Consider the following 27,047-nt stretch of genomic DNA (forward strand, 5'->3'; position numbering starts at 1 on the left):
CCTCACCTCTCGCCATGGTGCAGCATGACCGAAAGTGGCGACAGGTGGTAATCGCTCCATTTGTATATAATCACCAATACATCATGAGTGCGGATTATATTAAAGTGAAATCCGTCGTATGTTCAGACTTAAACTAGGCGGAAGTGAATTTTTTGTTGAAGATGCAGGAAGTCCCGGGTCCCCCACCTCCTTACAAGGTAGTTTAAGTCAAGTTTTTTTCACAAAATGTAACAAAATGAGCGTGGTCTAATCAGTCAGAAATTCTGTCTTTTCTTAATATATGACAGTACAATTTGATGTGCCAAGTTACAGCTCTGTAATTACAAAATTTCTCAATTTTGACCACTGATCCAAGCAAAACGAGCCATACCACACACATACCAGTAACTTCTTCTCAATCCTAATCCCAGCCCTCTCTCCCCTTCCAAACTAAATTTGGCTGTTAACATAATCGTTAAAAAGCGATTTAATATTTTTGAATGTTTTTTCTCCAAGTACCCAATATTAGTTAAGATTTTAGCAGTGTAACTTTAGATTAAGCCAATTGTTAAGGTTTATGTTAGGTTAACTAGTTTTTAAATGTGACAAATTTTCTTATTAATAGAAATGTTGCTTTGAACTTCATTGCCTTCCTATTAAGAAATGAAACTCTACCTTCCAAAATGCTGGAAATGGGAAAATGCAGATATTTGTTAGCTTTCCCCTTTCCCAATTGGGAATATAAAATCAGGCTTTGTCGTCGTCCGTTGAGGCTCTACAGTCAGTAGCGGGCCTTGGCTCTCAGAATGCAGTGCAGTGTCTATTATATCCGCTCCACGGTTCCTTGGTTTTCCCACTGCTTCACTCGAGTACATTTTTAGGTATTCGAGTATTGTCATGTTGAATGAAACCATACATACTGCTCATTACTGGAGCGGAGTGAGCGATTAAACATACGAACGTACTGAATTTTGGACGCACCGGAAAGAGTCCACTGGCCATGTTTGTCAGTTATTTTCGTAAAAAAAAAACATATACAAATAAATTAATATCAAATCAATGCTTATAATTAAAAATAAATATACATAAATCCTTTGTGGTTGGGCTGCATAAGTTGCGCGCCAAACTGCTTCATCTCACCATTGCATTGCATTGCCAACGGTTGCCTAGCGTTAACTCTGTCAGTAAGTGATTTGGCGTAGCCGTTTAACTCATTGACAGGCGTTTAATCAGTTGCCCCTTTGATTGCACCTGATTTGTCTTGGATCTCCATCATCGCTAGTTCTCATAATCCTTCTCATAACTCTCCTTTCAAACTCATTTATCGTTTCCTCAGATGCTTGCATGAAAAAAACCAAGCCTTATAATTTTTTGTCAATGCGTGTCTTCCCACTCCTGTATGCCTTCAAAACGGGTTAGAACCCCTTATTTGCGCCTAGTATTCGCCTTCTTATTTCGCCAAAATTTCGCACCAGTGATGTGCCAAATTAGATAAAACGTTTGTATATTATTTTCGTCAAATGTAATGTTTTGTCTGAAGGGCATTATTTTTCTTGTTTGTGTCGATATTTTCATTATGTTTGCCTCGTTTTGCTGTCTTTGCAAGGTTTATAAAAATTCATTTCATATACGTGAAGGATCGCGACATGATGTTAATATCGTCCCGCTGGTTGGTCTTGTTTTTACGCTGTTTTCAGCGTATCTATCAATAAACATCTACCGAAGAAGATTGAATAAAAGTGGAGGAAATTTATTGACTTGCCTTAGTTGCAGACTGTTGTTGATCCTGACTTGAGGAGATTGGACGAATTTCACTACGATTGCAAAAGTAAGCATTATTTGGCCTAGTACTATCATACTGCTCGCTTAAAGTCCACAAGTATTTAGTGGACGATTATATTAAATTCCCAACACTTTCCCAGAACCGTAAGAAGGTGGTCGATTGTTGATCTTCTCGATCGGAACTCCCCAATAATTTAGTTGGCGTCTCTTATGTTCTAAGACCTTTATTATGAGCTGATTAACCTCTGTAATTCTGACATTGCTGATTACTCTCTTGTTTGGGAATAGACCAGATGACATCCTTTGCCCACTCGTATGGTATTTATTCTTGATTTTAGATGTTCCGGACGTGATTATAGATGGCATTTATGGCATATTCGCCGCTTTATTTAATACGTTCCACGAAACTATCGCGACTATTCTGCTTGTTTTGTTTCAAATTCTTCTTCTTCAACGTTGGATCAATATGCTGTCCATCAACTAGTTTTATTGCTTCGAATAGTTGAGTTGCCGGTAAAAGGTTAAGAAGCTTTTTTAAATATATCATTCATAGTTGTTTGGTCCTTTGTTGTCATCTACTATCGTCCCGGAAGCGGTGTCTCGGGCTTTTCGGTAGTTTGTGGGCTTATCTGATGTTAGTATTCACGAATTCATCAGTTTGTAGTCAAAATACGGCTTTTTGTCTTACTACTATCTTCTAACCGGAATACCCACTCACTTCTTCCCCTGTAGTTTTGAATGCCTTATTCAGTAATAACAGCTGGAATATTAGCCGATTCGAGTTGGTTTGCGGTATGGGAATGGTCTCCCTCAAGCACCGCTCTGCACTGCTTAGCTGCAATGTCGTTTTTCAGGATTTCTATGTGAAATTCTCAAATTGGATAGGCATTTATTCCATATGTCCTGAAACCTGTATGTGATTTTAATCAGACAGTGGTTGTAGTAGTAGTCAACATCTTTAATTGATCTAATATCTATGGGCTTGAAGTCAATGGTATTTGGTTAGAATTGCATTGTACATTTGATATTTGACATTTAATGAGTGTTGCGTCTTTATCAAAGGCATTACAACCATTGTTATATTTTATTTATTTTACTACTGGAGTACCGATTTTCATTCTGCAGCTATCTCTTGCCATATTTTCCTATGTAAGTGGTTTCCCTATTAGGACTGAAGTTAACCTGCAGACAAAAACTGAATGTGGGTTTTCTTTGTCAATACAGTGCAGACATCTTTTACAGTTTGGCACGAAAAGGAAAGTGGGTAAATGTTGTTCCCCAATCCAAACATTTATGTAACGAGCTCACTCGTAAAGAACGTCCTGGTTGATATTGAGCCTGTATTCTTAAAAAAAATAAATCTTTAAGGAACAAGGAGGAATTGGAAATTTTTCACTGTAAATTGCTTTTGAAAATCTTTCTGTGAGGAGGAAATCGTTAAATATATGCGCTTATTATATGCATCACCGCCATATAGAAAACCAATTATGGTAATTTTTCTAATTGAATATCTTTCGAATTACTGCCACTGAGTCTTTTCGATTTTCTACAGAATGATTGTCAGCATCTTTGTTCAATTGCGCCCATTACTTTGTTGCAGAGTCAATCAATCTTCTCGTCTCCTGAAATGAAAATGATTTATAATTAAGGTGAAACAAATTTGTGCGGCTACTTACTGTTCAGACGCGCACTGGACACACATTCTACAACTTCGTAATACTAGCCGCAAGCATAATTAGACATAGCCGTCAATCTCGACATTAGAATAGGCATCTAAAAATATACAACAATATTGTAGTGACAGCCTTGGAATCATGGTTTCAAAGGAATTACAATTTCTGATCACTACGAATTCCACAATTCCTCATTACGAAGATAGTACACTAATGGCAGCAAAATTAGCTTCAGATGCTGTGTAGCGTACCTTGCTCAATTAAAACGGTTTTCGGACTGAAGTCTGACGCTCGATTGCGTAGTCAATGTTATATTTTATATATTCTACTTACAACCTAGTTTGTGGAAAAAACCAATCAGAGAGCGGAAGCTTCACGTTTCGGGTACGAAAGACTGATGTTTACGTAAGATTATTTGATATTTGGTACTGATATATTTGGGGGTCAAAGGGTAGTATAGGTTCCAGGGCGAAACATGGCCTGCTATCCACGATGGAGCATAAAATCTAGGAAATGCCTGCTGAACCAACAGCAATAGATCTACTACTAAGCCCTATCGCTACCTCCACGTCCAGGTGATCGCTGGGAGTTTATTCATAATTAAAAACGAAAGACCAAGAACGATGAAGGCGAGTCTCCTGAACCCAATACCGGACTAATTGTACCAACTGATCTTCCAGGTTGGGGGTTGCGCAGGGCTAACAGCCCTACACGGGGAACAACAATTTCGGAGCCACAAAAGGAGCCTCGGACTGGATGGATTTTATAACGATAAACCCGGCAACGAAAACGGGACAACGATTTCCGCATTTTCTTATGAAGCATGCGCTCCCTATGCATATCGATTCTTGCCCAGCTAGCCAATATTATTATAATGCTGATGTAACAGTGTTACAAGAGATGCTCTGGACAAGGACCGGTTTTCTAGAGAAGAACACATCACGCATTATAGTGGCCATCCAGGAAACCATGTGCTCCTAGTACGTTTGCTAGTCAGCTGTTATAAGCATTGAAAATAAGTGAACGGCTATACACCCTGCGTTTGCGAGGCAAATTTCGAAATACAAACCTCATTAACGTTCACGCCCCTACAGGGAAGACTGCAGAGTGGGAGAAGGATACTTTCTATGAGGCAGTAGTAGAGCGGACCCTCGAACTCTGCCCCAAGTGTGATATCGAAATCATACTTCGGCTTCCATAGCTTACATAAAAACACTAATGTCAATGGACTGCGGATTATGCAATTAGCAGTATTGCAAGGCATAGTTGTTGGAAGTACCTGCTTTGCATGGAAGGTTATCCACAAACATACATGACCATCTCCAGGCAGGATACTTGATAATTTCTCCTATCTAGGGTCAAAAATTACAAGCGATTACAATTATGACTCGCACGGTTATTGGCTGCCAACAGAGCCTATTTGTTTTCGCGAATTGCGAATTCTTGGTCGCGTTCGAGAGAAAAATCTTTCGAAGTTTTCGGCTTGTTTTATAATGGGTACCTCGCCATGTTGATCGTTAATGCTCTCATTGGACATTTATTCGAGGTGACCTTTGTTGCGAGACGTTAGGAAAACACAAACATCGGATGCCCACGATAAGAACAAGGGGAAATAGGAAGGTTTTATATGAAGCAAATCCTTATTAGAATCGAGTGTATGTCTGTCATTCCGTCTGTCTGTCATACCCGATTTATTCGAAAACGGCTAGAGCGATTGTCACGATAACTGGTGGGAGTATGTAGTCTGTTGTGCCCTTTACATATAGTAAGTGGCGCCATTTTGTATTAAGTTTAAGGGTAGGCCATATATGTGAATGGAGGGTGCAGAATCTTTTTCACAGAATCTGCCCAGCCGAAAAGTCTGAAAAAAATCATGGCGGTGTATCTAAACGAAATCAAGGCTTCAAAATACATCCCGTTCCGATATTTGTACAAATAGTTAATAATGGCATATTAGCATATTTTATAAACCACTCTTAAGCTCATGCAAGAAGTGCAAGTGTAGTACACTTGCATAAGGAATAACATAAGGCATAATTTTGGGAAGATTGAAGGAAATCAAGCCATTATTAATGAAGTTATAAAAGGTGAAACTTTTACATTTTGTGTGAATTTCGTGCATTATAAAACGGGTATGAGGTCATCATAACATATAAATACTGTTTGTTCAGTTTCAGTAGGAGACCGTCATTCAGAAGGCGATCATTCAACCTCTGGGCAAGTTGTTTGAGCTTTGTTGTGGGACGCTATGAAAACATCATCACCATTGCGCAGTCTGTAGGACACTGAAAGTTGAATTTCCTGTGTGACAGTGTCCATAGCAAAGCAAAGGGGTGAGGCGAGGCAGTATTTCTTTGATGAAGGCAAACAGACACACGAAACGGTTTGGATGTACCTGCCACACTTCCAGTTTTACTTTTCGGATTACGGTAGGGCAATTTAAACCAGCCTAAGAGGCATTAGATATTACCACAAGATACGCCAAATGGGTCTGTGTGCCAAAGCATCACATGCCTTCTCCAGATCCAGGAATGTAATGTAAAGACGGCGACCCTTCTCACGGTGTTTCTCCATAGATAACCAAGCAGCATATATTGTGTCAATACGTCTGTTTAAACAATGTTGCGAATTCGTTTGTCAACCAAAACGTTCGAGACAAGAAGCGAATCGGACGGTAATTTGAACATTCTGCTCGACTGCCTTTCTTTTACATATCGAATTGATTGTCCTTTCTTCCTAATCAGAGATGGTGTTCTACCCTTCTCAATAACTCCATTGAAGAATTCAATGCCACAGCATTAAGTCACAGTTCTTCGCTTTCCAGAGCTTACCTATGATGTCATTAGACCCTGTCGTTTTTCCCGATTTCTTTTGTCTCATTGCCCCTTAGGCTTGTTACTGATAGGTAGAATTGTTGCAAATGTCAGAAGTGTTTGGGAAAGTGGTGGATGAACAGATTCTTTCGCTAAAATCTGCTCGAAGTTTTTACTTGATTACACAGAAGTTTTGTGTATCATATTTTTATGTTTTCGCTTCTTCGCCGTGTACATCAAAGTTTATTCACAAGTGCAGATGTGCAATGGCGTTTAGGTGTGGATGGCACGCTATGTCTCCACAAGGACTAATGGTAAGGATATTCTAGTTCGATCACCTTAGATTGGGTATTTTCATCGCTTTCTGTCAGCCTCGGGAGATTAACCTCATGACTGAAAGCTCAACTGAGACTACTTGGGCACACTCCATACTACTCCATATTATTTCTCAAAAAACTGCCCTAGTTTGACACAAAGATTCTCCGAAATACCACGAAGAGTTACGCGGATGGATGTTTACCACTAAGTCATGCTAGGCGCAAGAAGAATCTCGCAAACGGATTATGACGGCTATTGTACTCGTAACTGCTCAATATGCTGCGTGCAGTTATTGTATGCTGGATGGCCCCCTCTTTCCAATTACATAAAGTACAACTGCAATGAATGAAAGAGGGTTCATAAAGAATATACCGTTTATAGTTGCTTGCGACGAGCGACACAATCTGAATTGAAGTAAAGAATGCTTTCGTAAAACAGTTTAGTGCTATATAATTATTTAGGCTTCAAGGAGAATATCTCCGATGATGGATTTCTCTCCTCTCGTATGGAAATCTGTTGGATTGAAGTGACTTTCGGCATAGAATCTCATTGTCATTCTGGAACAAAGTGAATTCTCTTCTCCAGTTGTTTTAGGAAAAACGATCCTTAATTGTCGTTCAATGCTTCCAAATCCAGCACCCTCCAATGGAATTATTTACAAGGACGGGAATGGAAAATACACACGACTTTATTTTTCCCGAACAGTGCAGTTTTCGGTATGAAATACAGATTTTCAAATTTCGTTTTTGATGAGCTTGCTTTGCTGTTAATGTATTAATTAGATGCTATTCTTTAGCGTCTGGAGCTTTTGGTGTATTCTTTTCGCTTTTTATCTAACAATTTACGAACTTTAGAATTGGAGAATGAGAATGAGAGGAATGGATTTTGATCAGAAGTCAGGTCAGATTTTCTGTATCTTATCACAACTGGAATATTATATTCAGCTAACTCAGATTGACTTCGGAAGTCTGTTGCCTGATTCGGATTTAGATTGTTTCCCCGTTGTTATGGTGTTGGTGAAATTATTACGTTTGCGAAGAACCGGAAATGTTTTGTCCGTCGGAGAAAATTCTTTTGACGCGTGTTATTAGAATATGCCGCAAATTTGACTTCGAGCTTGAGGATTCCAGGGATTGGTATATTATCGGGGAGTTGATAGTTTCGAATAATGTGTAGTGTCAAAAGGGGCATCAATTCGCTCGCATTGTGCTGTGAGGGACTAACAAGAAATTTGTTTTCAAGTATGCAGCATTTATCTCTTTGCCTTCTTAGTTTTCCCTACTACCCATCCCGGCATTCACTTATTTTGAAACAAGAATTTACCAATGATCATTTTTATTTTTCCTTGAATAATTTTGTCCACACTCTTCCAATTTTAAACCTACGGAACCATAAAACTCTCCCTCAATTTTCAAATATTTCAAAAATGATCATTAACCTTTCTTGTTGTTGTTTTAGTCACAGACCTGATTATGCAGTACGCTATCAAATACGTTTTTTGCATTTATTTCAAGCCACGCACGTAAACATTGGGATATTGCGACATTTTCTCGGTGAACAGAAATCTGTTTGATGAAGGACGGCTCGTTGTAGAACGTAGAGCAAATTGAAGTAACTTTTGCTATTGCTCCAGTTAATAAGGAACTCTGGCTCATTGTACGGGCCGAAAAAGTAGCAGGAAATTGGCAGTTGAAAAAGAAGAAGAAAGGAAACTTGGTATTTTGTGATCTCTGAGTTTTAAAATCGAAAACTAGTGTAGAGGATGGGGTTTCTGTCTGCAATTTGCCCTGAACTAAAAATGAGATAGTCTTAAAGTGTCCCAGTGACATTGGCCGGACATTTGAAAAAGTTCCTTTGGATGCTGCAATTGATCGCTTTGTTTGAAATGGAAAGAGTTTCAAACATTGAAGAAGCGCAGGGCTCACAAAGGACGTTTGGTCTCCAGGAGGTTGGGATTAGTTTGCTCCAGAACGAAATACCTGATATTTTTAGGAATATTATCTAGGTTAGGTTCGAGGGAAATGTATTTGAGTGGCCCCTGAAGTTGAACTATATTCCAGTTAAAAATTACTCAATAAGAAATCAGACTCCAGTTCGAATATTCAGATTACGTAACGTTATCTCTGCAATGATTGTATTTTGTTGGAATTATGTTAATTAGCTTTAGGGATACAAGAAAAAAAAGGATCGGCTTATCTATAGTTCTAAATATGAGTACTATACTTTATTCTATTGAAATTTCAACTTTATTCGATTATATTGAGTGCTCGAAGGCTGAATACAGGATGAGCAAATCTAGCGGGAAAGGGGCCAGTAATGTCATTGTGTATTTTTCGGATAGAAACGAGGTAGTTAACTGACCCGTGGACACCCCTTGTGGGAAGCTATTAATAGTCGTCCAATGCCGTATGCTCGCAACCACGTGTGCACACCAACGCATGGCACTAATACCAGACGCTTGTCTGAAAGAGGGCATTTTCCCTGCTCGTTGGAAAGTTGCAAGGCTTGCGCTGATCCCTAAAGGGAAAGGCGATCCCGAACTGCCGTCTTCATACCGCCCACTATGTATGCGTGATACTGCTGGGAAACTGATCGAAAAGCTCATCAGAAGTGGACTCGCTGAAGCGATACGCGCTGCCGGAGATTTATCTCCCCGGCAGTTTGGCTTTAGGGCAGGGAGATCGACAATTGATGCTGTCATGCAGGTCGTGGACGCCGTTCGACGAGCAGAGGCACATAGCCGCCGAACTCGACGGGTGGTGCTCCTCGTAACGCTTGACGTCAGAAACGCCTTCAATTCCGTAAGATGGAAAGACATTCTAGGCACACTAGACAATACCTTCAACGTGCCGAACTATCTCTTACGGATATTGAGGGACTATCTGAGGAACCGCTCCCTGCTCTATGAAACATTAGAGGGTCAAAGGTGGATGGAGGTCACATCGGGGGTAGCACAGGGATCCATCCTAGGGCCAGACCTCTGGAACGCTACCTATGACAGTCTGCTTAAACTCGACATGCCAGAAGAGTCGCGCCTGGTCGGCTACGCAGATGATGTCGCAGCGCTTGTTGCTGGACGCACTGTCGAACAGGCGCAAAGCAGACTCGGCATATTGATGCGACGGGTAACCGGATGGATGACTACTCATGGTTTTAACCTTGCACTGGAAAAAACCGAAGCAGTCATCTTGACTAAGAAGAGAATTCCGACCCTGCGTCCCATATGGTTCGGCGAGTCGATAATCGAGTCCAAATCAGCGGTAAAGTACCTCGGGTTGACTCTTGACTCAAAGATGAGTTTTTCTGAGCAAATCCAAGCAGCAGCGAACAAGGCTGCGGCTGGAGTTTCAGCGTTAAGTAGGCTAATGGCAAACATTGGGGGTCCAACGTCTAGTAGGCGACGTCTCCTGATGAGCTCAACGCAGTCTGCCCTGCTCTACGGCGCAAAGGTATGGGCTGGCGCTCGTAACAAGGAGGTATGTCGTAAACGCCTCGCGCAAGTACAGAGACGGGGAGCTTTACGGGTGGCGTCTGCGTACCGCACAGTCTCTGAACCGGCTGTGATGGTGATCGCGGTAGTTATCCCCGTTGCCCTTCTTGCTGGGGAGCGTCAGGCCATATACAAGCGCAAGGGAGATGAGCCAAAGGAGGTGGTTGCTCGCGAAGAACGGCAACACACTCTAGACGAGTGGCAGCTCTCTTGGCAAAATGAAACTAGAGGCAGATAGACTGCGCGGCTCATCGGCAACTTAGGTGCGTGGCTGAATCGGAAGCATGGTGAGACTGACTATTTCCTTACCCAATTTTTAAGTGGGCATGGAAATTTTCAGTCTTACCTGCACAAGATTGGAAAGGCGCGTTCTCCGGATTGTGTGTTTTGCAATGGAGTTGTGGACGATGCCCACCACACTTTTTTTTCTTGTGGAAGGTGGGATGGGGTTCGTCAGCAGCTCTATTTAAACACAGGGGATCTCTCTCCAGACAATATTGTGGAAGAGATGCTGAGGACTGCTGATAGCTGGAACCGTGTTGCCCATTACATTCGGGCCCTTCTCGTTGCTAAGAAGATAGAACTCGACCGGTAGAGGAGCCGGATGGCAGGGGGTTCCTTGAACTGACAGTTCCCTTCCTCCTCTCCCCTCCCGTTGGTGAAAGGAATTCCCTGATTTGAAGGCTCCACAAAGCGGGAGAGTTCGGGGGCTAGCCCGAAGTAATGTGACAAACGGTTCCAGGCTAGCTCTCCGACGATGGGGAGGTGTTTAGTTGGTAGTCCGATGACGTACCGAATCGGGAGTCCCACACTGTGTGCGTAAATGCATTCACCTACCCTACCCCAAAAAAAAAAAAAAAAAAACTAACACCAGACCTTATATGCGGAGTTTTTGTCCCGCCATTACCGTCGGCAGCCGAAGATGCGCAATGACTTTCTTTACAATGACATTTCGAAATATGCGACGGGAGTTGAAGTTCCTGTTTACAGTTTTCTTGATTGACTAACCTTTTGTGGGTTTTGTAAATTGTCCGAATTGGCCACCTTCTCTCGCTTAACGTTGCTCCTCGTTTTAGTAGCTTCTGTTTTAGTAGTAAAACGACTACGGAGGAAGATAGATTTGTCGTCGGCTGTGGAACACGTGGAAACAATTAATAAAAGATGATGTGAATAATATTTATCAAAAGATCGGATATTATTAGGTTTGTATTTGCAACATTCTGCAAACCGTCCGCTCGAAACGTCTCACCATAGGGTCAAAGATCTTACTGTACAAGACAATTATCTTGCCAGCCCTTATGTATTCCTCGGAGACAAGACAATGATCTTGCCAGTCCTCATGTATTCCTCGGAGACTGGGTTCTTAACAAGAAGAATTGCGAACTCTTGGCCGCGTTCGAGAGAAGAATCCTCCGAAGAATTTTTGGCTCCCCACATGAGGATGGACGATTCCGTAGCCTACACAATGACGAAATCTATGAGCGATACCATAACCGCCCGATTGTGGATAAAATCCGGCTCAATAGGTTACGGTGGGCGGGTCACTTAATCCGTATGGATGAGGATGATCCCACCCGGAAAGTCTCTAAGGGCAATATCTATGGTAGAAAAAGAAGACATGGCAGACCCTGCCTAAGATGGAGCGATTGCCTAGGCCAGGACGCTAGACAGCTTTTAGGGATATCGAATTGGTGGACCTCGGCGCAAAACCGGGATGTCTGGAGTTCCTTATTAAGGCAGGCTTAGACCGGATACCGGTTGTTGCGCCGTTGATGATGATGATATGCTTAGATTAGAAAGAGTTCTGATGGTGTAGGACTAACCACACAGAATAAAAAACTTCTCATGCCTATACAATGTGTCTTGCAAGCCAATCGAAGCAAGTAACCGAAATCTGGTAGCTGAACACAGGTTCTCTTCTGTAGAACTAGCAAATTGGAAGCTTACTTATGTAAGTACCATGAAAAAAACTAAACGCGAAATACCCAGCGAATTTAAATCGACAATTTCAGTGCATTTGGTGCGGTTTTACGAACTAAAAGAGTTGTTGGTCATACGTGCCAAAAAAGAATAGAACTATAATGCTTGTGCCTTCAGTGCAATGCAATGTGTTTTCGAGGCGAAATCGGATACTAAAAAGTCTGAAATTGTTTTTTATTACAACTCAAACAGAGGAGGAAGTGATGAAGCAGGCAAGAAATGTTTCATTTATTCCAGCAGCCACTGAACCAGAAGATGGCTAATGGTGGTATTTTATCGCATTCTGGATTTGTGTGGCATAATCGATTATCTACTATATAACAAGCGTCAATCTAAGGTTATAGAAAGAGAAGATTTTCTAGAAATATTCGTTCGCTTGTGCTCCTCCATATCCAGAGGCATGTCAAGGCGTAGTCGCTGTCGGAATTCTTATTTTTTTTTGTTTTCAGAAGTAAAAATTATGTTTTTCTTGTTTCTTTTTAGATAAGATTTCAAACATAAATTGATTCCCTTACTTATATGAGTTCTACTAAAATGCATAAAAAATAAGGATCTCATGTGAATTAAGACTAAAAAGTACCACTATGCGTTGTAACTCGTTTTTAAGGTTTTGTACAAAGCAATTAAAAATAATAATCGTTGACGCAACAATTCAATTAAAGCACTTCATTCAAGACCGTAACGGTACACTACCGTACATTCTAGGAGGTAATGTGGTCATTGCGCACTCAACGCTGAGTCCACTGGTATCCGCCATCCAGTCACTAAAACAAATCCCTCTGCGCCAGGTAGATTTGAACCGCTTCCGCTAGGATAGCCCAGCGCTCTAACCACTTTATGAAGCATTATCAAAATTGGTTTACTGTCTGTCTGTCTGTATGACTGTTTGTTTCTCTCTCACACCTTTTATCTCAGAAATGTTTACCCCTATTGATACGAACTTTGGTAGAATGGTGGAAACTATGAATCCCATTGCATACAGGGAATAGCATAGTTCTACGTTGAGGATACGAGGGGTCCCCATACATGTGAAGGCGGCTGTAAAATTGTTTTCTTGGGAGTATAGTCGGGTGTGTTACGAAGGGCAGAAGTGAGGATTCGGAAAAGGTTCAGTTACTTCAACGACCCGTTCTCGGAAGCTTCCCCACCGAAATATCTGAAAAGAAATGTGGTAGTCCATTCCCATGTTATCTAAGCCTGAAAATACTCTCCATATGTATACCTGTTTAAATAAAATCAATAATGGTATACTGTACTGTTTATTATAAGTATATTTTTTAGAAATTGCCTAGGAACTCCCGTTAAGCTTATCTTAGATTCGTCAACTTGCAGTAATATAGGCTATACCATGGAGCATGATACTACCAAGTTTGGTGGAAAGTGCCTTATTATTAACAGAGTTATAATGGGTAAAAGTTGTCACTTTTGTGGAAATTCCTTGCATTCTAAGACTTTGAATGTGTATGTCATATGAAAGTGAATGGTCTTACAAACTGAAAGCATAAACATTGCGTGGTAGGTACAAATGGGAAAAATGAGTATTCAAATATCCTTATATAAGCAATACACAAAACCTTTCACACCTGAAGAGGTCAGCTTCTGATTTCTCGACTTGTTTTTATCCAGGTTTAGCTTCTCACGTCGTTCGACAAGGTTCGTACGCTTTGGAATGACGGTGAACAATTGTAAGTTCCTGTGAAGAGATGCCTTTATCATAAGTTGCTCATAAATAAAACGCTCGCTAATGGCAAAATTACAAGAATGCCAACCGAGAAGCAAAGGCAGCGATTACTGTCAAAAGTTGGCACCAGCATACACATTATTCCCGTTACGTTAACTCAAAATTGACGAGCGACGAGAGATATTGGGAATTCCTCGAGCAGATTTCAACCAATTCTACTTGTCAGTGCCGTAGAAGTTGCAAAGGCAAACAAACGTATGAAATCGGGTAAAGCAACATTACCTGACGAAATCGTAGGAATCCAGAAACTAATTTTAAGAGCTGTAATTACAACAAACAATCAATCCCTAATTTTTATGTATCTCTGAAATTTGGCAGGGCAACAAATTTAACCGTGGGACTTTCCAGTAACGATCGCAGTTGTATTTTGCGCCTCATCATTGGTATTGACTTCCATTTGCATGTGGCATGTTTGATATAGATATTTTCCAACTTCCTGCTAAAACCAATCGAAAAAGGCGACAATCCGAATAATATTGCAATGACACTTTATCAATTTCCTATTGTATTTATGTATATATGAATTGGTTGTTTATAGTTGGTTGTTCAGTTACGTGGATTCGCACACACAGAAGTGTTACGGAAACACGATACACAATATACGAGTATTAACATCTGCGCCGAACGCACTGCGGTTTTGCCTCGGCCTTAAACCGAGTGAATCGCTTCCCCTCCTCAGTATATCCTTCTTGCCCCCAAATTAGTTGAAGGTTAATATATGTAATAATAATATAATAGTTATATTATTATATTATAAAAAGCTTGTTTGTTACTGTTAAACTGGATAAAAAATATTTTTCATATTACTAAAAATTTATTATCTGATCACTCTACACTGATAAAACTTTTAATTTGATAACCGTCCAATGCAAGCAAGTGAGAGAAACTAAAAAAGTAGCTTGATAAACAAAGTTGACGATAAGAGTTTGGGATTGAAGGTGGAAAGCGAAAAACTTGGAATGTGTTCTTACACCTGACTGGAGAAGAAAGCGCCTCCGTCCCAGTATGGAATTTCAAATGACCGTCCCATTTCTCAAGTTATGACAGTCTCATTGTTCAAATTATTGTCACATACCATGAACCCTTTCAATTAAATTCCTAGCCGCATTCACGACATGGCTGAAATAACCGGGACAGAAGTAAGGTTTGACAAAAACTACGGAACTGCGGAACAAAATACACGATGAACATGGAGAAACATCGTCAGAACCGTCGCCCTCTCTACATTACATTACATATATGCTGCGAGGGTTAACCTAGTGGCATGGTAGGTCGTGCACTGAGTTAAATTACGCTGCCGCGATCTAAGAAAATGGAAGTGTGCTTGGTATGCCAAGACCGCTTTTTGTTTGTGTCGCCACTCTTGACATGGGCACTGTTACATTGACATCCAATTTCATCCACGCCTCACACACTGCCCAATGCTGATAATATTTTCCTAGACCCTTGTAACGGAGTGAATCTCAGGGAACTTGACCAAAACAGGCGATCTGGGACTGTATCTGAGCAAAACAGAATTTTGACTGAAGTAGGTACTTATTACTACTAAGTGCTGGTCGACTATAAAAGACAACGACCGGCGCCTCGCGATAATAAGGTTAAAGAAATTGAACATTTGCGTAACATGCCATGCTCACAACCGATGTAATAATGCGATCGAGGTAGTTCTCCATTTATGGTGAGGCGTCCTCGATGGAATGGACAAGTTACCCATTAAGATGAATGATCATCGAAAGCAAAGGGAAACGACAAAAAAGCTAAACGAAACAACGGTGGCTGCGTGATTTGAAAACATCTCATGATCAAGAAAAATGGCGCAATCCGTTGGGAAGGGCCGATCCTGCTAACAAACCGGGCAAAGATCTAAAAAGGAAATGAACGTTCTTGCGGGGATTTCGTCAAAACAACTAGATTTCCTCTATCATATTGTTATGCAGGAAGCCTCCATAGAACAGGAACGTTTTTTGGGTCTCGATCAGAAACATTAAGAGATAGAAAAATAACTTCCATAATTTCGAACATGGCTTTTTATATTTTGTTATATTTTTATTCGAAAGTATACATGGTAATTAATATATTCCCACTTCAGATGTCAGAATGTAACTTGAAAAATTAATTCAAATTCAAATTGAGGGAAACGAAGAGACGAAAAGAAGAACTGGATCGTCAGCTCTGCTCATCAAGCCAACGAAAAGCAAGACATTTGAGCAAGTTAATTCTCAATGTTCTGCGAGGCAATCAGGGGGTTACTAGGGAAGAAGGCTCTCGGGTCTACTCTAGATCCTATATACTTTCCAGAATTCCAAAATCTTGATTTTCATGCCGACGACCGGAGGGACTTATCCCGTCGGCAAGGAAGTGGCTAATGCAAAAGCTTTAGTAGTTGGCAGTGAAAATATGACAGAATATTTTTTTTTGGAAATGTTTCATACCGGAGCGTTGATATATGTATTCGAATTATTTTAAATTTGTCATCCGCAAGTACTTAAAACTAGTTCTAATTTTTAGCAGATTATATGTCAATTGTTTTTATATCAGAAAAATTGATAAAAGAGTTACACATAATCCCCGTTTTTTTGTGAAAATACCAGCTTACGTGTGAGTTTATATGTCAACAAAGGGGTCGAAGTGGTGAAGGCCATCAAGCGTAAATGCTGCTCGAGGCCAGAAGCTCGCTGGGATGGAAGGAGCTATGCGCGAGAAAACATCATCACAGCGGGCAAATCAAAATTGGATAAACAAGTTTTCAACTTGCTATGGACTCGCCAGAAGGTTTGGTATTTAGCGATAACGTTTTTTAGTGATTACCTAACTCCGAATCAGACAATACCGGATTTCCGACGCAGCATTAATATTCTGGAAGGCACCGTTTTGGACGGGATAGGCAGGGGGTGACGTCAATGGTAAAGCTCTTGAATGGGAAAGGCCTCATCCGGACTTCAGAGGAGAACGGATCTTGGAAATGCCGCGAGAATTGGACTGGTATTATAGTTTTAAACGCCGGGTACACGAGAACATTTCCGCGCTCAGGCTGCGAAGGGAGCTTTCATGACGTAACTTGGGCGGAATCGCTGGCATCGCGGGGGAGGGAGGGGGGGTGGCTTGGGCGACACTCCCACTGCGCGTCGAACGTTTCGAGGGTGAATATCGGAGATTCATCGAAGCTCTTGGAGCAGGCAGAGTCGGTTTCGAGGATACTCCGGGGGTGGTAGCGTTGCAGCTAATACTGTCGTAAATTCTGTGATAAACGTGATGACTATGACGATGACTTACACGCGCGAAAAAACATGCGACATAAAGATAAAATACAGAACAGCGAAAAGAAATTCCGCAACTCAATAAATAAAGTGAAGCTTGTGGTTGACAAAACCTAGTCAGCGAGATAAATGAGAATCTTTGGGGACTCGGTTATAAACGAATCAGCCGGACAATTGGGGCGCAGCGGAAACCCTACATACGGACTGCACTACACGGGCATTATACCGCAGATATTCCATACAGGTTGCTGACAACAGCAAGAAGGCATCCAGGACTGCACGCTTTTCGCCATGAAAGAGCTTGAGATGTAGTCCTCACGATGAAAAATAAGAAGGCCTCAAGCCCTGATGGTATCCTGGTGAAAGTATTGAAACTGGTGTTTCACTAACGGCCACACTTGCACACCGACCATTGCATATGCTTGGGACAGTAGGCTAAAAGCTCATCAAGAGTAGACTTGCTGAAGCAATTCATGCTGCCAGAGGCTTATCGTTATGACAGATGAAGTTCAGAGCAGGGATATCGACCTTGGATGCTTTTATGGAAATCGTGGATGCGGTTCGTCAATCTAAGGCACATAGCCGATTCCGACGAACAGTGCTCCTCATAACGCTTGATATCCGAAATTCATTCAATTTCCTAGGATGAACATTAGCAAATTTAATCCACGTGCCGAGTTATATTTTGCAGATGTTGAGGGATAATCTCTGAAACGTCGGAGGGCCAGGTGAGGGTAAAGATCATGCCGGGAATTCACCCTAAGGCAGGACTTTTGAAACGCTTCCTACGAAAATCTGATAAAATTTGACACAAGATTCGCACGTGGCTAGTTATGCAAATAAAGTTGCGCCACTTGTTGCAGACGCATTTTTGAATGGGAATATAGTTGGCATATTGATGCGCCAGAGAAGCGGATGGGTAACAACTCACGGTGTTAGCCTTGCACTGGGAAGAACTGAAGTAGTCATGCTAACTAGAAAGAGAGTCCAGACCCTGCGTTCCATATCGATCGAAAAATTGACCACAAAGTCAAAACCAACGGTTAAATACCTTGGTTTAATGATCAAATCGTAAATGCGCTTCTTCAAACAAACCAAAGCAGCGGCGGATAAAGCTGGAGCTGGAGCCCCGGCCTTGAGCGAGGTAATAGCGAATAATGAGGGCTCTATATCTACCAAGCAGATATGGGCCAATGCCCTTAGCAAGGAAGTGTATCGCGAGCACCTTGGCCAAGTGCAGAGACGGGAAGCTTTGCGAGTGGCATCTGCCTATCATACTGCCTCAGAACTGATTGTGATGGTGATCGCGGGAATAAACCCCGGTGCTCACCTTGCTAAGTAATGTAAAGCAATCTACAATCGTATGGGGGAAAACTTAAGAGACGTAGTTGCCTATGGAGAAGTGCAACGCACTATAACGAGTGGCAACTCTCTTGGTAACATAAATCAAGAGGTTTGACTGCACGCCTCATCGGCAATTTTGAACTGTGACTGAAGCGTTGTGAGATTGACTATTTGCTCAGCCAACTTCTAAATAGACGTGAAGGTTTTTAGTCTTGTCTGCACAAGATTGGAAAGACACGATCTTCAGATTGTGTGCTCTGCAATCGACTGGCAAACAACGCCGATCACACCTTTTTCTCTTGTGGAAGTTGGATTTCGCCCGCAACGTTAGGCGGATACACGGAAGCAGACAACATTGTCAGAGAGATACTGAGGAGTTTTGGCTCGCTACTTTAGACTATACAGTACCACCTCGATATGTGTGCTGCCTTTAAACTTTATGCTGGTTTGGATTGTTTCGCCTTCACTGAGAACGCGTAATCTCGTACCTTTTGAAGTATCTTTCGAGAACCTTTGAACTTTATTTCCACTCCCCGATTTCAGGGATATGACGGAACATCGAGGAAGGTGTACATCAAACAGTCGTTAATATAATTGTGCACAAAAGATGTCACAAATTTTCCGTCACATGAACTAAAGTAAGTTGAAATACCGGAAACTGGATGTTTCAGATATAAAGATTTTGTGTTCATCTTGAGTGAAAAATTTCCTATGCACGTTTCCTCATTCATACATAGCCCATAATTCAAAATATTCCTTGATATATCCAACCCCGTCGTTCATAAAAGCTCATTTTATTTGATGATCGCATCATACACGTCGTACATTGCGGTAATTTCACGTGAAATACAAAAAATTGAGCTCCTATAACTTTGTTAATAATATATTATTACTTATAACGGTACCTAACTTGGTACTTCTAAAATGCCTGGAACCCACGTGTTCTTTGGAAATCCGAGACCTTGACTGTCTCACGGAAAAGAACGAGGTAGAAGAGGCTAGCAAACGCGAATGTCCGGATTGGTATCACCTCCGCGAACTCCCGAGGCCAATAACTCGATGTGATGGAAGTTGTCGAGCAATTCGCGAGGAAGTTTCTAAACAGCGGGAATATAAGAATTGGTGGGGTAGTGTGTAGGATACGAATCCGGGCCGCCCCAACCAAATGTTACAGATGTTTGGATTATGGGCACACATCTGCAAACTGTCGCGGACCTGACAGAAGGGCAACATGCCGTAAATGCGGTCAGGCAGACCATAAAGCGAACACCTGAAAAGAAAAGCTGCGTCATATGCAAGGACAGTGGCGCGACTGATGAAAGCGTTGCGCACACTGCGGGATCGGGGCGGTGTCCAGTTTTCAGATCAGAACTGGAAAGAGCTATCATGTTAACGGTTTAACATGACTCGGATTCTACAAATCAATATACACCGGAGTGCAACCGCTGGCGAGTTGTTAGCGCAGCTCGCTGTAGAGACCAAAGCTGATTCAGTACTCATCTTTAGTACTTATCACTAATCAGTACCGAAACAAGGGCCCAGTTTCATGGCACCCAGACATATCAGGTACCGCTGCCATCTGGGTGTGGGACGGCACCCACCTTAGGGTTCTTGCCCAAGGCCGAGGGGACGGCTTTGTCTGGATTCGGTGTTCAGGGATAACGTTTTTTAGTGTCTATCTTACGCCGAATGAGACGATGCCGGACTTTCGTCGGAGGCTTGATGCTTTGGAGGACGCTATCTTAAGCACGGATAGGCAGATCCTGGTCGGGGGTGACTTCAATGCTAGGGCACTTGAATGAGGTATGTCTCACACAGATTCCAGAGGGAAACAAATTCTGGAAACAGGAAACAGGAGAACAGGACTGGTAGTTCTAAACACCGGATCCACCCCAACGTTCCGGCGTCCGGGCTATGAGGGAAGCATTCCAGACGTAGCCTTCGCGTCGAAATCACTGGCATCGCTGTTGGACGGGTGGCGAGTTCTGGAAGACTTCTCGGCAAGTGACCACTAATACTTTGCTTTCGAAGTGGGGGACACAAACTCTCGGTGTGCGCCACTCCGGCGATCTTCCTGTGTATGGAACGTCGCGAAAGTGAACACCGACAAGTTTGTCGAAACTCTGGGAACAGGTTGCGCCACGCTGGAGGGTACACCTGGGGGCGGTGGCGCCGTAGCTGACACTGTCGTAAATTCAGTTATGAACCTGATAACGATGGTCTGCGGAGCCTTCATGCCCAGGAAGGCATCGAGGCCCGGCAAACTTTCCATGTATTGGTGGACAGTGGAAATCGCAGGGCTCCGGAAGGAGTGTCACAGGCTCCGCCGCTTAAAACAATGTCTAGGCGACCAGGAGGAGGCATGTACCATAATAATGGAGTACAAATCAGCCAAAAGGAGACTACGTAGCGCAATAAATAAGAGCAAAGCTCGCTGCTGGCAAGATCTGGTCGACGAGGTGAATGGGGATCCGTGGGGACTCGGTTATAAACTGATAACCCGAAAAATCGGAGCTCAGCGGAAACCCTACTCGAAGGCCGAGCAGATGGACCGCATTGCAAGCGCACTCTTCCCTGCGCACCCCGTATGGGATGATGACGTCGGCGCGGAGAACGCAGAGGACTGTCCACTTTTCTCTATAAAAGATTTGGAACAGGCAGTCCTCTCTATGAAAACCAAGAAAGTGCTAGGACCCGATGGTATTCCAGCAGAGGTATACAAACTGGTATTCCAACACCAGCCAGACCTACTTTTCGGCGCATTCAACGCTTGCCTGAAAGAGGGCATTTTCCCTGCTCGTTGGTAGGTTGCGAGACTTTCGCTGATCCCTAAAGGGAAAGGCGACCCCGAATTGCCGTCTGCATACCGCCCACTATGTATGTTAGACACTGCTGGCAAAGTGCTCGAAAAACTCATCAGAAGTAGACTCGCTGAAGCGGTACGCGCTGCCGGAGATTTATCTCCCCTGCAGTTTGGTTTTTGAGCAGCGGAATCGACAATTGATGCTGTCATGCAGGTCGTGGACGCCGTTCGACGAGCAGAGGCACATAGCCGCCGAACTCGACGGGTGGTGCTCCTCGTAGCACGTCCTACGTCTAGTAGGCGACGTCTCCTGATGAGTTTAACGCAGTCTGTCCTGCTCTACGGTGCAGGTCTATGGGCTGGCGTTCTTAGCAAGGAGGTATATTGTAAACACCTCGCGCAAGTACAGAGACGGGGAGCTTTGCGAGTGGCGTCTGCGCACAGCACTGCCTCTGAACCGGCTGTGATGGTGATCACGGGAGTGATCCCCGTTGCCCTTCTTGCTAAGGAGCGTTAAGCCATATACAAGCGCAAGGGAGATGAGCCAAGAGAGGTGGTTGCTCGCGAAGAACGGCACCGCACTCTAGACGAGTGACAGCTCTCGTGGCAAAATGAAACTAGAGGCAGATGGACTGCGCTTCTCATCGGCAAGGTGCGTGGCTGAATCGGAAGTGTGGTGAGACTGACTATTTCCTTACCCAATTGTTAAGTGGACATGGAAGTTTTCAGTCTTTCCTGCACAAGATTGGAAAGGCGCGTTCTCCGGATAGTGTGTTTTGCAATGGAGTTGTGGACGATGCCCACCACACTTTTTTTCTTGTGGCAGGTGGGATGGGGCTCGTCAGCAGCTCTATTTAAACACAGGGGCTCTCTCTCCAGAAAACATTGTCGAAGAGATGCTGAGGACTGCTGTCTGGTGGAACCATGTTGCCCATTACGTTCGGGCCCTTCTCGTTGCTAAAAAGATAGAACTCGACCGGTGGAGGAGCCGGATGGCAGGGGGTTCCTTGAACTGGCAGTTCCCTTCCTCCTCTCCCCTTCCGTTGGTGAAAAGAATTCCCGGATTCGAAGGCTCCGCAAGGCAGGAGAGTTCGGTGACTATCCAGAATTAATATGACGAACTCTTCCAGGTTAGCTCTCTGACGATGGGGAGGTGTTTAGTTGGTAGTCCGACGACGTACCGAACCGGATGTCGAACACTGTGTGCGTAAATGCATTCACCTACCCTACCCCAAAAAAAAAATTAAAATAAGGGGGGTTTTCAGGTAAATTTTTAAAATATTGTAATATACTATTATTATGTACAATATATGAGTAGGTGTCGAAATGGGATAGAATTTGTGTAGATCCACCATTTGGAATTTTTCAGACTTCACGGTTGGATAGGCACACATTTTTAGCACTCAGTGCCCTATCTTTCTCCTAATATCAGAAACAGGATCGGTTTCGAAAGGTTCTAATGAAGCTCTTTCATTTTATATCCAATGTTTTGAATTCTGGCACGGCTGAAGCTGTTGTCACAAGTTTTGCTGAGAAGAAGCGGTCTATGAATCCCTTATTTAGCAAGCGGCTTTGTTATCGGTTGAGTTTAAGGGAGCTCCCCATACATGCGAAAGGAGGGTGGAAAAAAATGGTACCAATAAATCGGATGTGACAAGTAGAGAGACAGACAGATAGACGGGTAGAGGGACAGATAGACATTGGATCGATCATAATAAAGTTGTGTTTCACATAAACCCTTAAAAGCAAGTCGGAAACCAGAGGCTGAAAGGGATGGGAATGATTTTGCTGAGTTTCTATTTAGGAATATTTGGCTACACGATGGTTCCACTTATATATAGCTCGTAGTTAATATACGGTGAATGTGCCCAATGTTCAGTTCGAGATGGTACTGGTATTTTATCTTTTAGCGAATAGTAATTTGACACGAAAGGCATAATATAGCTTTATTAATAATAATAGCATTAGAATAAACTTAGGTAGCTCCCAGTAAACTTTCAAAATATAAAAATAAACCCTCATTGGCCTTATTTGACCAGATATTTTAACGAAAATATTTTGAGGCCTAGATACAATTTGCACGGACCCACCGTATTTTTTTTAGATTTTTGGGTTGGGTAGTTTCTGGGAAACGATCCTTGAAGTAATTGTTGTCTTTCGGACCACCGCACTGCTCCCCTTTGCAATTAATGTCGAAATTATTCTCAGTTTCGAAAAATAATAATGGTTACCTTTCATTTAATACTCAACATGGTTTCATTCAGTGGAAAATAACGCTGTACCCTTTTTTTAAGATTTTATGTAAAACCAACCATTACTGTTAAAGTTATAGCCGTTCAAACTTATCAATTTCGTGCGAATTAACAGCATACTAACCCATACACATAAGATGCTGACGTCATAATTAACGAGAATAATTAACATTTGAGTGAAACCTTAGAATTCCATTCATGAAGAACCTATTTCTCCCCAGCTCTTTTTAAGGTTTTGGGTGAAACAAAACCTTATTAGTATCGAGTCGGTGTCTGCCTGTCATGAAAATTGGTGAGAGTATGTAATCTGGTGTTTCCTTTACATGCAGTAAGTGGCGATATTTGGTGTCAAGTTTAAGGGGGCTCCATATACAAGTGAATGGAGGGTGCAAATTTTTTTTTCACAGAATGTAGCCATGTGGGGTATTAAATGAAAGGTCCCAATTAGTACTTTTCGGAGCTGGTTCAATATTTGATATTGGGTGAAACATAGGGGAGTGAGGGCTCAGAATATGATCCCCAAAAAGTGTAACAGGTCTCGTTCTCAGAACCTATCCAACCGAAAAATCTGAAAAAGATCACAGTGGTGCATCTCTACGAAATCTAGGCCTCAAAATATATCCGGATCCGATATCTGTACAAATAAAGTTAATAATAGTATATTTCCATATTTTAGAAATTTACCCGGTAACCCTCCATATGACGCATGCCCCAGGAGCGGCATGCGTGTAATGAAGAACATAATGAACAATTTGGTCAAGTTTGAAGAAAATCCAATTATTATTAACAAAGTTATAGGGAGTAAAACTTTACCATTTTTTTGTGAATTTCGTGTACTCTACAACCTGCATGACGTCATCATCACATATGAATTGGGCCGCAGAGAATTATTTTGTTTTAGTTTTTTAGTTATTTGTCAACAAGACATGTGTGTATGTAGGGATATAGTATATGCGTGTTAATGAACTTTGCGGGTAGTGCCTAATTCAGATAGATATAAGAAGTAAATCGGAAATATGGGTCAATTTATATACGTGCATATATGTGTACATTATTCGGAAATAGGCAGTTTGTTTGTTTAGGGTGAGCGTAATATCTGTGGCTGTAATATGTACGTATGTCTTGTATTTTGGAAAAATATTAAGGAATATGTTGGATTTGTATTATAGTTATATAGTGTGCGTTGAAATTTCTTACATAGATGAGCACAAAACTGTTATACCCGAAGCGTGGGCTTCCGGTATTCCGACTTGTTTATATCTGATGTAAGTTAAATTCTTCATATGAAGCATATGAGGTTGACTATTAGCAATACAGGGCTTTCCATCAAATGATTCATTTAAATTGGAGCTGCCATACACTCGTCGCTCCTTATGTTACATCTTTTTGTTTTGCTTCAGCCTTTGTTCCGTTCACAAGCGGGGTCGCTCGCCATTTGGCTCTATCAAATGTCCGATCTGGGTGCAATCTCGAGGTTTTTAAATCCCCATCCAGTGTATCAAGCCATCGTTGTTTCGGTAGGCCTTGTGGTCGTTTACCATCGACTTTGATGTTCAGACCAATCTTGGCAAGTGAATTCTCGTTAGCGCGACTTACGTGACTATACCATCGAAGACGCCTCACTCGCAGTTTTTCCACAATCGGTGCAAGGTGCAAGGTGAGTTATATCTTTTTACGTCGAGTTTAAGGGGGGCCATATATGCAATAGGGGGGTGTAAATTTTTCTTCAATGTATCAACTGAAAAGTCTCGATTAATACTTTCCGAAGCCGGTCTTAATTTTGACGTTTGTCGAAAAGATGGGGAGTGCGGGGATCGAAAGTGATCATATCTTTAACGGAACCATTCTCAGAAATTACACAACCGAAAAATCTGAAAAAAATCAAAAGGTGGCCAATAAATGGTGTCTAGGCTCCGAAATACCCTCCATACCGATGTCTGTTCAAATAAAGTTAATAATAGTATATTACTATAATTTGCTGTAATTGACTGTAGGTTCATCGTAGCAACGCTATAACACAGAGCATCATCCTACCAAGTTTGGTGGAAATCGTACCAAACGCAAAGTTATAAGAAGTCAGAATTTTCACTTTTTTGCAAATTCAAGACTTTGAATGTCAATATCACCCGAAAGTGGATATTTTGATATCATATATGCACACCCAAATGTCTTTATAAAAGAAGCGTCCGGCTTCCGGTTTCCTGACTTGTTCAGGTATATGATGACCCCATGGGTGAAGTGCGTGTGACAGACAAACAAACATACAATGAGCTGATTTTAATAATTTTTGGGGTTACCGTCCTTGCGCTGCATGATATCATTTATTGAAATTTGTATGAGTTGCCATCGTACAGGGACGCGCAGTCTGCCTTTAAAATTGAAACCATAGACGGTGGGCATTTTCCCCGAAGCTTCATATTTTCAAAAGAAAATATTTGTGTCAACTGGCAATAACACATTATTCCATTCAAGGTTTATACTCGTATATGCGAAAAACTTCCCTATAAACCTCCATTTCTAAACTTCCTTGAGTGTTGAATTTGAGAGTGCTAGCGTTCGTTTCAAAAATTTTCAGCTATATCTAATCTTGCACTTCTGAAATAATTTGATCATAATCAGTTTATTGCTGAGTTTTGGTTGACAGTTTGTTAGGAGGAACTTAACTTAATAGGAACTAGTTAATATCATCAAAACAACCAAAGATACCAATATTGGTCTATTGCGGAAAAGGCAATCCTTCTAATGTTCGTGTAGAGATAAAAGTCTTCCTGGGCTTTGTTGTTATTTTTGTTTCAATGAACACAACGGAAAATAAATTAAATTAATTACGTATCTTGTAAGTATCCAAAGTAAACATCAAGAAACAAATTACCACAAAGGTAGGAACCGTAAAGTAACACATTGCCTACATTATCACTTAGCATGTCTAAAAATAAACGCAGACATTTCAATGGTGGAACTTACCGCTGAAGAATCCGCGATGTCACTCATCCAGCTGGCGGTTAGAGCGGTTAGAAGGTTATTGGAACTATTCAAAGCTGTAGGAAGGAATTATTGTCAGCATCGTTTATTGACATGCAGCATCACTTACGAAACACTCAAAACTCACGCGATCTAACCTCTGTGTGAGAGGCTTCACCAATTACGCTATGTCCACAATCTTGCGCTTCATCATATTTCCGTCGTTGTCTTTTTCTCAGTCACCATTAACTGCCGAAAAAATACACTTAATGACTCGAAAATAAACAAAGCAGACGCAAAAGCTCGATGTATCAAAATCGACTGGAACATGAAGCTTGAAGGCCGAACCCAACGTGCCGACTGGCTTACAGAGAACATTTCATATTAAGCTTTGGACACCTTTGGTCTCAGGTGATGGAACCGGGCTGTGCTACCAGTTTGGCGATCGCACAGCCGACTAGAGACCTAGACGTAGCATTTCTATCCCAATCAATATTGAAACTTGACACGCAGCCGTACTCTTCATTGGGCAAACCCGGCTTATTCGATCTGTGCTCAGAAGCTAGTTATCTAAAATTGGCAGCATTTTGGCAAAGAAGGTTAAATGCTGAAAGATTGAATTAAGGTATACAGAAATTTCCTATACTGCAACTA

At 41.9% G+C, this 27,047-nt stretch overlaps 1 long non-coding RNA gene across 2 annotated transcripts; it reads right to left on the minus strand.

Annotated features, from left to right (window-relative positions):
- Positions 1 to 501: 501 nt before the first annotated feature.
- Positions 502 to 26,831, minus strand: LOC119649672. Of its 2 annotated transcripts, none has more exons than XR_005249173.1 (5): positions 26,542 to 26,831; positions 26,397 to 26,470; positions 3,438 to 3,534; positions 3,002 to 3,383; positions 502 to 2,943 (listed from the first exon to the last, which is right to left on the minus strand). It is a non-coding gene; the product is annotated as an uncharacterized LOC119649672 (long non-coding RNA). The 2 variants fall into 2 exon arrangements; XR_005249172.1 differs by having other exon boundaries at positions 26,524 to 26,831.
- Between the last annotated feature and the right edge of the window lie 216 nt (positions 26,832 to 27,047).

Source organism: Hermetia illucens, chromosome 2 (assembly GCF_905115235.1).
Source record: "Hermetia illucens chromosome 2, iHerIll2.2.curated.20191125, whole genome shotgun sequence".
Taxonomy (NCBI): Eukaryota; Metazoa; Arthropoda; class Insecta; order Diptera; family Stratiomyidae; genus Hermetia; species Hermetia illucens.